A 19,175-nucleotide genomic window follows, 5' to 3' on the forward strand; every position below is an offset into this window, starting at 1 on the left:
TAGATCATCAAACACAGAGGGAGAGGAAGATCGTTCCAAAGCTTAGGAGAAGCTTGTTCAGGAACCATCAGTAGATTCTGATGCTCTCCATGTAAAGTCAAGTGTTTCAATAAAGGACCAAAACAAACTGCATGAACCAGGAAGAAAACAAATGTGATTCTCCTCAGAAACAGTGACATTGATTCTGCACACGATTTAAAAAAAAAACTTCTATTCAAAGCAACAGAGAGAATCTACCTGGCTCAGCAAGACTTGTCAATACTATATTGAGCCTGGGACTGGAACCTGTGGTGTTGGTTCTCTTGCAAAGTATATGCTTGCTTTGCATTTGATACAAACACACAGCTTTGTTTCAACCATTTTATTTTTGGCTATTCAGGAATATACCGGACCACAAATAAAAACTACTTTTTCAAACTTTGCTTGATCACAAATCCTATCCTATAATATGCAGGTTCAGGGTTATCCTGTACAATAGGTCAATTAATTGATGTATTCGTTCATCTATTAATCTTACCTGTACCCAGTTATCGCTGAATTTGGAATATTTAATCCAAAAAAGACATCCGAACATTAGTAGATCACAAGGTACATGAACCTGAGTATTGTTTTCCTACTACCTTAAAGAGCTTCAATGGATATTGTTACGTTATTATGGATGAAGTTACGGGAATAATCCGCTGAATCACTGCACCTGTAGCGAGATGTTAGGATGACATGAGCAAAAACTGATCACTGCAGTGAGGAAGTGTTCTAATACGAAGAAGACCCAGGATCACTGAAGAGACCAGTTCCTCTGATTTAAGTGTTACCATGTGATGGAAACTTAATGACACTAATTGTAGGGCTAAGAAGAAAACGGATATAAAATATACATTCTTCGTCTGACAATACATTTTTCAATGAGTGTATATGATCCGCCATTTAAAGATCATTACATGGATGTGGGAATAAAGGAGACGGACACAAGAAATGATCCAGGCTGGTTGGATGAAGAAATGTACAGCAAAGGATAACATGGGACTCTTTCATAAACTATTATTTGTTGGCCTTCAGATACAATATTGTTATATTCTTCAGCAGGTCACTCACTTGCGGGCCTGTAAGTTATTATATGTTCCGTAACGTTTGATACAAGTCAAGATACATTTAGGTTGGAATTTCATTCCTTTTTTTTTTCTTCTGTATTGTTAAAATAATAAAACAGTAATAATGTGAACCGTCTTCATTGCTATGGCACCTTTCAGATCCACAGGAATAACCAACTGCTTTACATGAGAACGGATTTAAAATTTAAACTACAATAAAAAATACAGTACACAATATTATTTAGATAAAATATATTTTCAATATCATGGATCCAAAAAGGACATAAGATTTTCAACTAGCAATAGCTTTATCTAAATTCACTTTTTCTATACCAGTTACACACGATGGCAAACCAACAACTCATGAAGTGAGAAGTTGTACAAAATAAAACCAGAACATAGCAGTATAGCGTGGGGAGAAAAAGGAAATCTCATCCTTCCTGAATATTAGTTAAAGAGTGTCAAAGGTCAATCCTCAGTTGGGCTCCATAACTGCAGGAGATTATCTATTGTGCTCCCTCAATAAAATGCAGATGTATTTTTCATTTTAAAATAAACCGACAGGTTTCCCTGTCAGTTTATTTCTGTGATCTATACCAACAGGGTGTTGTACTTCTGCTCTTGGTGTAGTTGGAATACGCTTCAGTACTTATCAACCCTATAAAGGGAATAAGTGGCAGTAAAATGCTTTTATCATTGATGATAACAAAAAAGCCAGATGAAGTCGAAGTGACTTCATGTCATTTAAACACAGAGTGAAAAATCGAAAGAATATATTAAAGTTTTATTTATTAATGTTTTATTATCAAATATCTTTGATTAATAATAATATAAAACTAATATATTTAATCGAATTAATACAATTGGTGCGTTTTTAAAATAATGTATGAATGATTTTATTTCTGTTCAGGAGGAGGTATATTTTATCCAACTCAAAAAGGAAACAATTGATAATGGTTTCTGATTTCCACAGAGCAAATTAATTAGTCAGCTCTCTGTGACTTTGCTTTGTTTATTTCACAAAAATATAACTTTGCCAATTGACGGATATGCTGATGTGGGAACTGCAGATTTTCCTGCTGATCCATCTTATGGTTTCTCTGATTGTCTTTTTGAAGCAAATGTGTTCATCTAATCTATGTTTAATTGAAGCGCTTTATCAGTCAAGATGTGTACGTTTTCTTACCTTTGTGAGCCCATTGATTTATTCAAATGAAGAAACGCTAAGAGACTTGCTCATTAAAAACTATGAAGTTTCTGAATTGTGAAAGTGAATGACAAAGCATTTGTCAGCCAAAAGTTTGAGGCAATTAATTTAGCCTTATTTTGGAATGCAGAAGAAAAACGCTGATCAGAGAACTCTTTCTTTTGCAGGACTTACTTTTCCATGAGCCTGGCCGTCTTTCACAGTCTTCACTTCTTCCAACCAGGTGAGGTAACAAGATGTGTTCCCACAAAACCAACCATCCATTGTCTGACTATTGAGTAGCTCTGGGTTGCATGGAATTCAAATGCAGACGTGAAAGTCCAAACATAAATGTGTTTATTCAGTGCAAGGTCTCGACACCGGAGACTGGAACATATGCAGGCCATCCTGGATGTGACGATCAAACAAACTTCCTTTTGATAGGAATGAGCAGTCAAATTACGATTGGAGGATTCTTTTATCTTGATAAGCTTCATTTCTGTTCTTCACCAACCACTCTTATTGGAAATATAATTTTCCGAATAGATCATCTCTGCTCATTGAAGAATGAATTCTTTGTCGTTCTATAGTGAACAAAAATACAATTTGATTTTCGGCAAATCTCTAATGCCAGTGATGTCAGAATAAAAAGGAATTTTGTATTTTTCATGGTGAGGTTGAAAAAACTAATCACCAAGGCAACCATTATTTTAAAAAAGCAAGAAACATTTTTTTTTTCTTTTTCTAAAAATTTGTGACTGTAATTTCTTCTGTTTAGTTGCGGGGAGAAAACACTTTCAAGTAATGTTAGTGATCTTAAGGCTTCTAGGGCTAATGCTAACAATGACGAACGATCATTGAAACATGGCTAGCGTGGTACAGTAAAATGTAAACCACGGCTAATAACAAAAATTATCATTATAAATGAGGGCAACTGTTCATACTAGCATCAATAATCAGTTGAATACAATAATATGAATGATGAACAGAAGCTTTCCTTTTAAACAACTCGGAACTCATTATGGTCTCGACTTCTCTGTTCCTTGTAAGTAAGTAAGTAAGTAATTTTTATTTGTATAGCGCTTTTCCAGACCAGGGTCACAAAGCGCTTAAACAATCAAAACAATATTCAATAAAGTATATACTTGAAAGGTCAAGATAAAACTGATAACACAACAGGAGTTCCAGAAAATCAAGGAAAAGCCTGAACAAATAGAAACGTCTTAAGATGTTTCTTGAAGGAGTCAGTAGATCATCAAACACAAAGAAAGAGGAAGATCGTTCCAAAGCTTAGGAGCAACAGCCTAGAAGGATTTCTCTCCTCTGGTCCTGAACCGTGTGCGAGGAACCATCAGTAGATTCTGATCCACAGACCTCAGAGCCCGAGCTGGGGTGTAAGGCTGGATCAGATCACTGATGTAAGGAGGAGTCTGACCATGAATAGATCTGAAAGTAAGAACCAGAATTTTAAAGTTGATCCTGAAAGAAACTGGAAGCCAGTGAAGAGTGGATACAGCCTTAAATAATCTTTTTATTTATTTTTTATATTAACACTGCACCTCACCAAAGAGTCAAACCAACCATCCATTGTCTAACCATGCAGTAGCTTTTTTGGTCGCATGGAAGTCAAACGCAGATGTGAAACGCTGCATATAAATGTGTTTATTCAGTGCGAGGTCTAGACACAGGAGACTGTGTTGCTGGAACACATGCCTCCTGGATCTGCAATAACGCTGGTACGAGACACGAGGGTTTTTCTATATGGCAGCAAGATAGTGAGAGGAGTGAGGTTAAATACTAGAAAAAGGGAAGCAAAAACAGCACAGGCTGGAGAGCATTCAGGAAATGAAAGGTGTGATGAGATAATGGAGGAACATGCACGCATCTGAAGCCAGGACAAGATAAGTGTTCACCGAAAAAATAGGAAGCAAAAGACATGGAGCAGAAAGGGAACTAAACAGAAGGCCACATGTCATGTATATTTAAGATCTGAGGCGGCCACTTGATCACAGACAAGGAGAAGGTAAATCGGCGTGAATTATCGAGAGAATTGACTCTAGAGGGATCTTCTTTACTTTCGGTCGAAGATGAAATCGTATTTTGACTGAAGACAGCTGTGTAATGACGCCAGTGTTTTTTGAGTTGTATTTAACAAACCACTCAAGGCTCTGCTTGCTTGTACGTTGATCTTGAGTAGTTTGAGTACAGTACAGAGCAGCAAGTCGACTGGAGGGTTTACTTGTCATGTCAGGAACAGCCTTTGGAAAGAACTGATGAGATACTGCTGTGTCACGAGGTCCTCCCTGACCTTAGGACAGTAGTCTGTTTATTCTATTTACGAATCTGTAATAAACAATTAACAATTTCTCTTAGGTACTAAGACGGTTTCTAAATGTATTTTATATATTTGTCACCAATAAAACTCTGCTTTGTATTGTCATGAAGATTATATTCCAGTTGTAAAATCAGAAACAAATAGATATACTTTTCTAGTAATTAAACAGACCCCAGTAACTTCTTATTTCTCTTTGTTCTTGTTCTTATTTTATTTTAATTTGGTTTTTTTATGAAAAATTGGTGAATTTTCTGTGGCTATTGGAAAAAAAAATAAAGTTCTACCTTACCTTACCTTAACTTAACAAAACTCCATGTTAAATAATAAAAACAGAAATGCTCTGTAATCATGTGAAAATAAGCCGGATATTTAGAAAGCTGATCCAATTGAGTGGAGGCAGAGAAATTATGTCGAACATATATTTGAAGAAAACCACTTGGGAAAAACAATTTATTACGGTTCACCATATTGTGTTGTGGTTTTAAAAGAGCTGTCAGTCAATTAAAAATTAGGAAGTAAATCACAGTGAAACTGAAACTGGTCAGTAGGTGCAAAATAATTACTTTCCGGCAATCAGAAGTGTAGATAACTTTTGACGATACACGGCTAATCTTTTGCTTCGAGATGCTTCTGTTGTTGTCCAAAATGATGTTGGTGGAAACACACTTTTATAATGGTTATGGTTCAAAGGAGTGTGACTGTTTCTGATGGCTAGTTATCCTCCTGTGCCGAGGTGACGAGTCAACTTTGTGATCCATCTTGTTTTCATCTTTTTTTGCTTGGATGCGGAAAGCAGGAACTGGTATATTAGGGGAACATTTGCAACATGGAGAGTTGGGATTTTAAATTAGTTTCCCTTTCAACTTTGTAGTGCTTATTGGCAAGAGTTTATGTTGGTGGAAGGCGTAAAAGCAACATGTTGAATCAAAGTGTTCTTGGTAGCAAACGGATACATATTAATCAGTTTCAGATTCAACTTCAGCTGTCGTGGATTTGTCGACTCCTTCTCTTTTCTCACTTGATGATTCATCACGTTTAGCTCCTCCATGAACTCACGGATATGAAGAGAGTCCAGAACAATCACAACAGTGTAGTTACAATCAGGAGGTTTGTCACAAAAAGGGACTCCAGGGAAACATAACAGCTTATTTTAGTCATTTCGCTGACACGGACCGCCATCAACCTCTTCATGATCATCTTCTCCTGTCATCCTGCGTGATTGTGATGTGTGTGTTTGTCCAGTTTGTGTAGGCATTGCATTAACATGGTTTAATCTCCTACATGGCTTATTGGAAATAAATCCCTCCAAAAGCTTTTTAAAGCTCCTGTCTATTCATTTCTGCCCCCGTCACTCTCTACCTACCCCTCCATCAAAAGTACAAAAGAAAGTCCTGATCAAAGAATGACTTGTACAGTAAAACTCTTCAAACATACATTAACTATGAATATGAAGCTAGATGAAAACACATTTAAAAGACACATCTGCCAATTCAATTCAATTTAATTTAATTTTTTAATTTTATGGGGATGTCTCTTATTATATTTGATGTATTTCATTTTCTTTTATAAATCTCTTTTTTATTTAATTCATATTATTTAATTTCTATATTCTGTAATACCACCACAACAAGTGGTTGTGTTTACAACACTGGCAATACAGTTTTGTGATTCTGATAAGATTGTGTTTTCAGCCCTTCCTCCACAAAACATCTCACACCCTCCTGTGTTTTCCCTCTGACTATTTTCTCATCGCTCCCCTCTTCAGATGTCATGTTCCTTTATTATTGTGAGCAGATCTAACGATAGTTTAATTTAAAAGAAATGACTCGATGTCAGCTGTTCTTCCTCCTGCTCTTGTACCACACAAGCGCACAGGATTGTGACTAAAGCTCCTTCTTACATATCTCAAGCTGTTCTATCTCTATTACAAACTGAAATCCATTAAATAGAACATTTACAAACTTCTGGTCGAGAGCGCTGAGCTCATGCCACATATGTGGCGGCATGTCGGACTATTGGAGCAATAATTGGAAAAAATGATTGTCAATGTGGAAGATAAACATTTTAATCTCTTATTCTTCAGACTGCAATCTTGAAACGATAGAAGACAATAAGAAAAGACCAACAAAAACTATGAAAAAAAGAGTGACGTTTAGGCAAAAAGTCATCCTGCAGCTTTAAGTTTAAACTAATATTATTTACATAGTTTCACACTGAAACTTAAAGGCTAAGGTTTTGACAATATTTCCTCTGGATGATCATAATCAAAAGCATAAAACCTGAAAATGTATTTTTGTGAATCTGTGTCATGATCAGTGTGGTTATTTTTAACAGCTTGATTCTATTTTAATAAGAGCAATTACCAGAGGTGTAAAGTATCAGCATCTGATATAACCTAATTAATTTGACAAAGATGGATGCTTCAATCCCTCCTGCGTAATCGTCTGCCAAAAACTATTTGAAGAGGGAAGTAACAATCGCTCCGGTAGCAGACTAGACAATTAGACGATCCGTGGAAGTCTATATATAGACCGACAACACACATGAATCAATGAGTCGAGGTTTGTTAAATAATTTCACGTTTGTGTTGATGTCTTCACAATACAAGGTAGTATTACCAGATGGTGAAGGTCATCCATCTGGTAAAGTAATTTATTTATAAGCGCCGCCTCATCTCAGCCCATGACATTTTAGGACTCTACTCCTAAAATATTCCTGAGCCACCTGATATTTTTAGAGCTACAGAGCTACTTCATCATGAAAAGAAGAATTGAAATCCGACAACTGGTGCAGCTCAGAGATTACAGTGGAGTGGAGGATCTGGGCTGAATGGCAGTGGTGCTGTTTGCCATGCGTTTGTTGTCTTAATTCCCAGCATACCCTTGCATAATGAAGCAGGTTGGAGAGACGATTACGCCTCAATCTTAATATTCCAGAGTCAGTGAGAACAGATGCATATTTTCATGCCTCTGTGGTCATTAGTGGAAAATGAGCCTGTCTTTATTTCTTTTTTTTTGCTTTGAGATACAGATCTTTAATAATATGGCGTTTAATCCCATGTTTCCTCTCGCCAGACCTTTTGGCATCTAGCTGTGAACCTCAAGTCTGTCTGTGGCGTCTTTACCAACTAATCCTTCTGACCAGATTAACAAGTGAATGCTGCAAGCATAAAAGCTGCTCATTTTGATACGGATCAATTTGAGGAGATCCGTTCAACATGGGTCATGAGAAGATGAACAGGATTTACTGTTTGTCATGAAGCTTCCTTTGCCAAACGACCAACTGGGATCACATAAAATAGACTTTCACATGTGGAAAAAACACCATTTGGTGTCAATTACCGTGACAACCATGAGATTGATTATCCGCAGGGATTCATCTATATTGTCATTTTGCAATATACAAATTATTTTGTTTCATAGTCAAATCACCGAACAATATGACGACTAGTTAGCTTGGTGGGTTGATTGTGAAGTTGGAATTTATGAGTTCAAATCTCAGGCGAGTAACCAGTGGTGTGTTGCTTGGTGATCAATTCTGAGCCACAATTAAGTTATTGTACGTTCAAGTTTTGGACTTTTCCTAAATTTCCGCTCCTTTCGTTAAATTTAAGGGGTTGGAAAGGGATCTTAAGTACAAATAAATTCAATATTTAAGAAGATAAAACTTGCATACAGACTTCTGACCTTTAACTGAAGGGTTTGGTGGGAGACCAACTCAATCATGTCAAGTAAATTGGAATACTGGGGGGTCAGAAGACCCCCATGAAAGCTGGAATACATTCAGTTTCGATGAAATTTAAACCATATTTAACACTAATTAAATATGAATTATTTCCAGAATTTAAGATTTAAGGTCTATAATCTACCTGAACTAACTCTCTTCTCTCCCACTTCACAGAGTGCATTGGGTTGGGTGTTTTTCTCTTGTAATTTCAGATGTTTACATATAGATTAGTCAACCAAACTGTCCAAATATCCAATGGCAAATATTTTAATGGGTGTAATGCTTACTCTTTTTTTAAATTTTATTTCCAGATGTTAATAATCTGATATATACCTTAAAGGGCAACTAATCTAGTTTTCCTCATTATGACCATGTTTTGAAGTTATTACCTTATAAAGTTCTCCCCCATCTGAAATCTGGGCGAACGAGAGATTACGAGAGTGAAGTCCATAATCACGTAATAATGGCTTTACTCCTCCTCCAGCCAGCTGTAAATACGCCCACTTGGAGGTGGAGACTTCTGGGATTGAACAAACCTCAATATTTGACTAAACTGAGTGGGTGTGGTTAAGGTAAACAAGATTTAATCTCCAGAAAAACCAAGCGTTTTGAGTGAGTGGGGTTTAAGCACATTTTCTAATGTAAATGTTTCAATGAAAAGAGAGTTTTATACAAACAGACACATACTGATGAGTACAATAGAGGTCCAAGATCTATTTCACAAACAATTACCCGAGGGACACCTATCTATTTAAGACACACTTAAAACGAAACATTAATGTTCGTCTGGTGTATGTGTTACATCCAAACACATCTTCAAAATTAACATTGGAAATAAAAGAGTACTTTAATTTAATTAACAGGTTCTATTAACTTAAGGAGCAAGATATAGTATAGAAATAAGGGTTGTTTGGAGCTTTACATCATCAGTTGGACGCTGATTCTTCAACACCTACTGACGGTATTCCTTATTAAATAAGTAAATAGAACGAGAAGCATCTGTTATGTTAGTACATAGGGTGGACTTGTGGACTATAGCATTTGGAATCCGTATGTTTCTTGGTGAGGTCACATACTTCAATAAGACCTTTAAAAGTTTTGAATATAAACCGCCCCGAATGAGTGCCAGAGCTCTCGTTGCCTCCTCTTACTTTCTATCTATCCATTTCCCCGCCGACTCCTTAACACCTTCGTGATTGATGCGAGCCGGGTGAACACTTACGTTTCACTTCCCTGAGCCTCTGATGGCGCGCCACTTTATCTAACGTGAATATTTCCTCTCCATACATTAACATTTCATTGCAATGCATGCCCAACAATAATAGAGACAAAGACTAGTGTGGCCCTGAAGGCCGAAGAGACATTTTCTTGATATTTCCATAGATATGCAAATGTCCCTGCATTGCTCTTGCTTCCTACACACAATTATGTAACAGAATGTGGTGATGCTCATTGTATACTGTCTATTATGCCTTATAGTGTGTTTACTCAGTTGACAGCTCAGACATCTGCTGTGGGCTACACATGTACTGCTCTTCGATTAGACTTTTGCAGGGTTTTTTTTAGAATGTGAAAACTTTGTTGCCTGTAATGAGAATATCCGCAACACTGGTTGTTCTTCAAAGTGGAAAAAAAGATATTGCGGTGATTAGCCCAGTAAACTTCCAGGCTCCAGATGTTTGCAAGTCTAGTGAATACACTTGGGAAAGAGGAAAATGTGGTAGTTAAAAGCCACGGGGGAATGTAAATGCCTGAAGGATCCAGACAAGCAGTGACAATTTATATTTACAATACTGTCTAACTATGTTAATTGGTTTATTCGTCTTGAATAGCCTTGTCTATCTTGATTTTTGTTTTTTTTCTAAATATTGATTTTTTTTTCTCAAAGCAGATTGTATTTAGCATGTTTCAATTTCCCCCTTGATGTTTCCAGCTGTATTTATTTTACAAAACATAAAGGGATATAAACTCCATGAAGTCACCTTTAAACTGAGAATCTCTTAAACTACTGAGTGCAGATTTTTTATTGTTTCCCTCATGAAACATTTACATTTTTTATTTACCTCTTTTAACTATTTGTAAAAATAGAATAAAATTTGTATATCATGCATTACGCGTATCCATTATTCAACTATATCCTTATATTATTTTTAATAATAAACATAATATGGCCACACTGTAAATATCTAGTACTAACATTTCCTCCAGTGACAGAAATATGCTTTAACTACTGAGATATTTCAAATATCTGATGTCAGAATCCTTTTAAAAATAGCATTGTGTTGCCATCCTTTTATAGCAAAGCCTGAATTCCATTTTTCATCTTCCACGGCGTGCAAGGAACACCTTTAAAGGGAGATATTTCTTCACTTCTCAAGGTGGGAGAAAGCACAGGACAGACATGTGAATGGATTCAATTACCACTCACCGCCCTGACACATTTTGGCTGTTTAGTCAGAGCTGGCTGCTGAAAACAAGTCAAATGTCTCTTGAAAACTGATGGATCATGTATGCCGACAACAAACAAGCTTGTTACGACTCTAAAATAGTGATTGATAAAACGATAGTTGATGTATGAGTAACAGCAGGAACAGAATTGAGGTGAAAATCACAAAAACAAAATGCCATATTCATCTCATTAAACTGACGCATGAAAAATTCAGACAGTCCTTTAGCCTTTGATTATCTTAATTTATCCTTGAATATGGAATTCATCAGCATAATAAATAATTCATGTCTACAGTGAGGTACCTTCAGGCCATTCCTCCTCTTTCTGCTGTCACTACTGAAGTGGGTTGTTTTGCTGCAATCATCTCTTCCAACACAGTGCAGATAAATGTGCGACTAGTTTTCACTGTTTGATCCTGTGATCATATAACATCTCCTTTCTCTATGCAAGTCACTGTTAGTGTGATTTAAGAGTGTTTGTTTGACAGAATAAAAAGGTTTAATCTTCATTACGCTTCTGGTCTGAACTCTGCACTGAGGACAAACAAGCAAGAGGCCTCTCCTTTGAGAATATGAATAAATGCACAAAATAATCCTTTCAGGACTCCATTCACTGCTAAGCCTTCGAAGGAATAAAGGATTTAACTCTCCAGTTCTGCAGTACGAAGATAAGTTTAATATCGTGAGCATGCCACTTCAATCTTTGCTGACCCTGTGTTTCTGCAGAGCTTTACGTTACACAATTAATAAGAGCAGAATTTACAATACCAGGAGTGGACCAGTCCTGTAAGATTAAACATCAATTTATGCTTCATTTGAGTGGAAACACTGTTTATATGACCTGATGACACTTACTAAAGAAATGTTCATAGAACAAGTAAAGCATGTCACATTTTTACATCTTTATTTTGTGTTATTATTTTTTCTCATATTTCCTGAGAGTCTTTGAGTATCAGATGTGATCACCAAACTTTTTTACAGCAGTAAACGGAAACTATTTATCTCATTTATGCAGTTACACTGTTCTGACACTGGCCAGGAACCAGAAACAATCTGTCCAACTTTACGTATTGCTGCTTAAATGCTGCCTTTTAATAAGATGATGCACTTGTGTGTCTGTGTGTGTGAGTTAGAGTGGTAAAGTACTGTATATGACTTAATGCATGTACTCACAGCACTCTGACACTCGAGATAACATCTGAATGACACTTGACAGACACAGTGTGGTAGCTCATGACAAAAGAAATGTGCTTCTAAGAGAGTCACCTAAGATGCCTCAGAACAATGTTTATCAACCATGCTCTTGAGAGCAACATGCTATTATAAAGTAACACGCCATTACTACAACTACTGTTTTCTGTATTTCAAATAAAATGAAAATAATATCGGTTTTCGTTTTAAGTGGTCATGAATAAGACTAGAGATGAGCAACTGTTTATTCAACAACTGCAATTAAAGAAAATACACAATGATGCCTGCAGAAGTTGACACTCTGGGAATACTGTACTTACGAGGAGCCTTAAGCTTCAGCTGAGTTCGTACACAAATACTCATCACAAGATAGAAAAAGCGGGATTTCAAAAATAAATAAATCTTTATGGTACAGTAAGAATATTTCTGATATGTTGGGTTATTTGCACAAGCTAATGATGATATTGCAAAGCCGAGTGTGCAGGCAGGGGGTCACAGCGCCGACTCATGGGTTTGATTGTTAGGAATCATAATAAAGGAGAGCTTTCTGGATTGAGAGATCAAAAAAATGGAATATGTTTTTAGGAAGCAAACCTGAGGGAGAGTCAGAATTGTTTGGATAGTGTTCCAAATTGGACAAGATCACTCTCAGTCAGACAACTTTGATCATACAATCCCGAAAGGTTGACTGGGCTGCAGATGCTTGGAAAACCTCCAAAACATTTGGCATCGCAACGTAGAATATTGACTTTTGTCTACTTAAAAACAATATTTTCCACAACCAAAGCAACTCACTTAAAAACTCCACTTGCATAAAAAGATGTCAGGTTGCTCACCATCAGTAGTGACTTCTTAAAGAGTAGCAGGTGCGTACAGTGTAGAGTTAATAAGTGAATGAGTGTAAGACAAAAAGATGCAAAAACTCAGCGTATTTCTTCAGTATCATTACCTGCTTAGCCATTGCCTGGTGACATCATTACATGGAGTACCCAGACATAACAGAAGACAGGTCTCTATCTAACGACAAGTTTCATCCTGTGGTCTTCTTCTTCCAACCTGAGGAAACCACCCCTAGACCACCCCATCTTTTATATATGATGGAGGATTATAGCGTTTCTGTTGCACATGTACAGTAAGTGGGTCTTATTCGTCTCACTTGTGCAGTCTGCTCATCAGAATTCTTCGGTTGCATTACTCATTCATCCCCCACTCTGGCTTCAGGACCAGTTTGGCACTTCATGGAGATGGTGTGGTTAAGCCTGTCTGCTGCTTTGTTGCAATTTAACGTGTTCTAAAAGCAACTGTCTGGTTTTAATCTGGGTTAGTTAGTAAGGTATACAGCTTGTGTGTTCGTGTTTGTGTGCATTGCCAATTGTGTATGTGGGCCATTTTGTTTGTTTCCGTCTGTTTTTTTTTGTGTGTTTTTTTTTAACAAATGCTGACCAGTGCTCTGTAAAAGAGGAGGAGCACATCTGGCGTTATGCCTGTGTGAGTGTGTTCGTGTGTGTTTGAGTTTAGATTATGTGCAAGTGAAGCATCCCATCTGGCTCTGTGCAGAACAGGAATTGTGCCGAGGGCATTCCGTGGATGGGGGGTCACACCTCTGTCGAGATGCCCACATCTGCGTCTCTTCCATGTTAGCAGTAAAAATGACAAATTTATTTAAAATGTAAAAAACCAAATGCTTTATTGTGAACATTGTGCTAGCTTTAGGGAGGTTTGCCTCGGGCACATGTACACAACACATGCAGCTTGAACCACTTATAACAACATATACACCAGATTTTATTTTTCTTCTTCAACTTAACACCATGCAACAGTTAAATGATATGTATTAATATGGTTTCAAACAGTGGTTCTTCACTGGTGGGTCAGAACCTTTGTCAGGCCAAAGAAACAGTTACAATATATTGTTCTGCATGTGAGGTTCAAGATGCCTCTTGTTCTCCTTTAATATAATATATATTCTCCTATTTATAGATATATCATTTCAATAAACACAATAACATTTATCACATACACTGACTGTCCAGGCTTTCAGTGACTCATCGGTTCCTCGTGGCGTAAATTAAACGTTGCTGTCACAACATCATCATGCAGTAAGTGCAGATTTGTTGGCTGGACATTAATGGTACCAGCACCGAGCCAAGTTTCAAGGCTGTTAACTTCACTTCCTTACCCCTTCTAATGCTCAGTTTCAGATTCAGAAAGTGGTTTTCGCCATATTGCAAGTGCCGTCAATTGATCGGCCGATGACCAAACGTGTTCTCCAAGTGGAATGAATTTTAACGTAATTTCCGTTTCAATCCTTTGTATTGTTTCTTTTGCAAGTCGTTTTATAAAAAAGAGATCAAATAAAAACCAAACAGTGATGAGTTTTGAATGCAAAAAACTGATCGTTGTTGCAGCGATCTGCCTGGAGGTGTGGCTGTGTGTGCTCGCACCTGATGTCACCTGACAGCAGAGCCGCAACAGGTAAACAACATTAAAGTGATTAGGAGCAGCAACAGCAGTAACAACAATAATACCTTTATTTGTCTGGACACCAGAGCAGCAGCAGGAATTCAACCGCATGGGAAAAGGACTAAAACTAAAGACTGTGTGACTTAGTGGACTGTGTTTAAACTTGCTTTCTGGCTTTGTTGTTGAGGATTCGTTTGAATTGTGCTGAGCTAAAGTTAACGTTATTATGTGTTTGTATTTGTGCTAAAGTTCCATTTATTATTTTTGTCATTAAAAGTTTATTTGGTTGCCAAGATTGGACGAAAGTAGCTCATTGTTTGCTAAAGCCTTTGTTTATTCTTAACGTGTGGGCTGTGTCCCAAATCGCGCACTTCAGCGCTCACACTTAAGAGTGCACAAGTGCGTCCCAATGAGCAGTGTGCGGAAATGTAGTGCGCAATGAACACTTGGCGCACTCAAACAGCCAGAAAACTGAGTGTGGATCGATGGACACTTTCCAACCCTTAAAGGCCACCATCTTAGTGACGTAGATGACCCTAAACAGAGGCTACGTTACTGATGATGCGTCTTCAGAGCAGATACTGGCGTAAATGTCTCGAGAAAAGACTAATTGAACCACCAAACAACACAACAACAATAACAACACAATGAAGCACAACTTAACAACTTGTTTCCATTGGCGAAAAGCGCTGTGAAGTGTCGGCGATAGGATTTCAACGGCTGGTTGCAATGAGCCTTAAATAGTAGAAGAAGAAGCTGTCTAGTTATTTCCGGTTAGTGTGTAGCTTTTTTTAGATTTTCAACAGTGCTATATGTCGAAAATGTGCACACTGGGCAAGTACGTGCACTATCTTAGAGTGCACTTTAAACCAGTGCACTTGGAGAAGTGTGCGATCTTAATGCACTGGCGGTTAGTATGCATCAGGATATTGTACGTAATAACTAGTACGCAAATTTTCGACAGATAGTATGTCTCAGATCAAACTCTGCTGCTACTCACTAACAGGAAATGATGCAACAGCTTCTTCTTCTACAACTATTTAACAATGATTGCAACCAGCTGTAGGAACAATATCGTCGACACCTGCACGTTTTGCAAGTTTGGATCAAAAAATATGAGAAACGAAAAATACAACATTTATATATACTGTATATATATATACGATTTGAGACACAGCTACAGTCATGGTTAAATGCCCTCCCTTTGATTAATATTTGCGCACTTTCCAAGTACGTGCACTATCTTAATGTGTACTATAAACCAGTGCACACAAGGAAGTGCATGATTTGGGACACATCCCTGATCTTGTTTCTCTTAATCAGCCCTCGTGAATCCTCCAGACACCTCAAGGATTCCTCCCTTATAGGTATAAGAACACAATTACGTGGAAGTTGTGGTACTTTAAACCCGGACTTCTATCATATTATTAATTTTTTGTATTCTGGTTGTTTCCCCATAAGGGACGTCTAAGCCATAAAATCAGTTATGTTTTTTTAATCTACTAATTAGACTAAAAATGTGTCTTCATCATTTTGGAGTAGATGAAACGTACAAATCACAGGATTTTGATATTGCAGAGAAGCGATCACAGCAGATGTCCCTTCCTGGCACTGGCAGCATTTGGAATGCCAGTTTAAACGGATACAAATCCACTCATTTACATGGCTTAGAGGAAATAAATACACACAGAAATGTGTATATAACTAAGGAAATAAACATATTCAATGTATTTTCTGCATTTCCAAAAAGACATACAGCGTTTTACAGGCTGCTCTTTTACCTGTTCATGCATTTCCTCTTTGTCGCTGAGATATGTGGTCATTGGGTGGATATATATTTAAAAATATGTCATAAAACTTCTCAGCCAACTTTGCAAGAACTTCCACAGCAACATACATAGACAAGAAAGTGACATTGCACTCTTTTAGCATCATCTAAAGCATGTGTAAGCGGCCATGTATGTCTGTTGCACGTAGACCGGCGTTATAAATGCCTGTCATTTTTTCTATCTAGAATATTGACTTTCAAAATAAGGGCTTAATTGTTGCTGCATCTTCTGTTCTGCATTTAAACTGCAGTTTTTTTGTTTATCAATTACTTGATTTACCAGCTGAATAATTATAGATTAATCGAATGTTCTAAAGTAGATTTAGTGGCATGTGGTAATTTACAATAGGTCAGGCCAGTGGGTTTACTTGGACCCTCTTGTGGTAAAATCACAGGTCTGGTACCATCCATCTCCTATTTTTCCATCTTACCCATGTCCTTTAAGGGTAAATAATGTGTTTATTTAAGTGTCTCTTAAATGTATCTTGGACTCTATTGTACTCATCAGTATGTGTCTGTTTGTACAAAACTCTCTTTTAATAAAAATATTTACATTAGAAAATGTGCTTAAGCCCCGCCCACTGAAAACACTGTTTTTCAGGAGCTTAAATCTTCTTAACTATAACCACGGCTACTTTGCTGTGGTTGGTCAAACACCGAGGTTTGTCACCGCGTATCATCAATCCCGGAAGTCTGCACCTCCAAGGGTAATGTTTTATAAACAAGGCAGGGTGTGATTACAGATGGCTGGAGGGAAGGGAAGCCATTATTAGGTCATAATGGACTCCGCTCTCATAACCTCATAACTTTACAAAGGGATCACTTCAAAACCTTGACATGATGAGAGACTTACTGCATCTTGGAGAGAAATACTTCAACGTTTGAAACATGTGAGTGAGTCAGGAGAGTTGGACTTTCACATTAGTTGCCCTTTAAAGTGTTCTTACCTTTCTCCTACTTCCCTTTCAATCCTCTACTTCTTATTTGTGAAGGATTGTCTGAGTTGCATTTCTTCATTCAAAGTGAAACGTATTCGCTTGTTCGTTCTATATTTAGAATGACACATGTTTTGAATCGAAGTCGCACGTCATTGAAGAGAATGAATATAGTATTAAATGTGAGCCAAACAGCGGCGCTCTGCGAAATATGAGTCAGACCTTGTTTTTAGAAAACCTCTGCAGAAGCATTTCTAGAGAGGTGAGCACAGCTTCTTTTTCTTTTTTAAACTGCTGTTCCAATCTTTCACAAGCAAAAGAAAGGAGAACATTCTTAATATAGTTTCAAGCAACATTCCTCAGCATTTGTATTCAGGTGATTAAAATGCCTTTATATCAAACTCTTCCTTCACAGATTCTTGTCTTTTTTGTTAGCTGCTTTCATCTTTCTGTTCACTCCCTGCTGCGAATGTGTGCCTTTGCTTCCTTTATGAAGTTCGCCGAGGTGCAAGAAGCCTCGGAACCAAAGCCAGACCTGACAGGTCAATTGAACTTGGTGTACTTCAATGGCAATGGACACCTCAAGAAAACTCAAAGCCGTTTTGTCTACTCTTTCCTCCCAAGTTCAAAGCCCTGAACGCTTCTCTGTGGTGAGTGTGGGCTGCTGTGCATTGTGTGAGTGATGGCTGAGTTGATTCCTTTAATATTGAAAGTCATAAATTTAAGACGATGTAATTGGTTCTGGGAACACTGAGAACTACTGCAACTCAAGCATAAATGACATTTACATAAGTAAATACTTTACTTATAGCTTTTAACAATTTAAAATAGGCTCCAAAATAACTGTTCTTGGATTTAACTGTGTATTGTTTTGTTGTTTAAGCTCTTTGTGTCCCTGGTCTGTGAAAGGTGCGTTACAAATAAAATACGTATTATTATTATTTATATTGTTTCCTACTGCAAAAGTGTAAATAAATATTATTACTTAATTGTTATAGAAAATGCTTAATATTTTTGCTCAGTTTCAAGTAAATGAAATGATGATTAAAAATTGTCCTTGAAACTTTGAAAATCTTAAGCTTTAATTTAAACCTGTTCAAAGTACAATCTTTTGACTGTAAATTTTTATTTCCGGTCACTGTGTCTAGCTCAAAGTTCAATGCTCCCCCTTACTCGTAACTCAACATGATCGAGTTAATAAAATTGTTCGATCATACATTTTTTTTAAACAAAACTAATGTTTTATACAATAACTATTAATGCCAGGCATGGAAACGAAAGTCTCATCTCATCTATTGGCCTGGGAATGGTTCGACTTGGACATCATGTAATAATGTCAAAGTGGTTAAGCCTCCAGGCGACTTTAAAGAGCTTTCATTCACCTCAGAGGTCAGAAATAAGAAGGCTTGAAAGACAGAACGAAGAGGAAGGACAGAGAGTAGGGCATTTCAACTCTCGCATAAGAAAAGACGAGTTAACCAAACTGGAGCGTAGACACGCTATTTAGGGTAAGTGATGTATTTCCAAGTATGGGAGAAGTACAACTGTTATCTCCACACCATCAGCTTCCAGTCAAAGATGACTAAGCTCCAACTCCGAGTTTGCAACAGTACTTGAGTACCTCTAAAGCCTCTGGCAGTGACACACTAATGTTGCTCTTCAAAGGGATGTTCAAGCGCCTGCACGATTTGCATTCAAGCCGACTAATACAGTTTCTGTAGTTATGTTAAGCTACTTAATTAACATTTTAAATGTAATGCTTTGGGGCTCAATAGGTGATGAGGATTTCAAGCATGTCATGCCAGATTCGGATACGTTTCCTGTTCACAAGAGTGTCTTTTGATGTGTGCGCAGTGAAGTCGTATCTTGCCAAGACAAATTTAATTAATTATTTTTTCAAATAAACTTGTTTACTGTGATGTGTCACATCAAGGTTTCATCTCAATTGTGAGTGTAATATCCAAGTCATTATGTT

General features: G+C 37.3%; 1 protein-coding gene across 2 annotated transcripts in view; it reads left to right on the forward strand.

Moving 5' to 3' along the window:
- Nucleotides 1–19,175, forward strand: part of dlgap4b (discs, large (Drosophila) homolog-associated protein 4b) — a 103,924-nt gene that overhangs the window by 28,533 nt on the left and 56,216 nt on the right. For both annotated transcript variants that reach the window (XM_087800407.1, XM_087800406.1), the window contains exon 2: nt 2,463–2,518. The gene's annotated coding sequence lies outside the window, so the exon portion shown is untranslated. The remainder of the gene's footprint in view (nt 1–2,462; nt 2,519–19,175) is intronic.

This window comes from Callionymus lyra, chromosome 10, assembly GCF_982586985.1.
Source record: "Callionymus lyra chromosome 10, fCalLyr1.hap1.1, whole genome shotgun sequence".
NCBI classification, from domain to species: domain Eukaryota; kingdom Metazoa; phylum Chordata; class Actinopteri; order Syngnathiformes; family Callionymidae; genus Callionymus; species Callionymus lyra.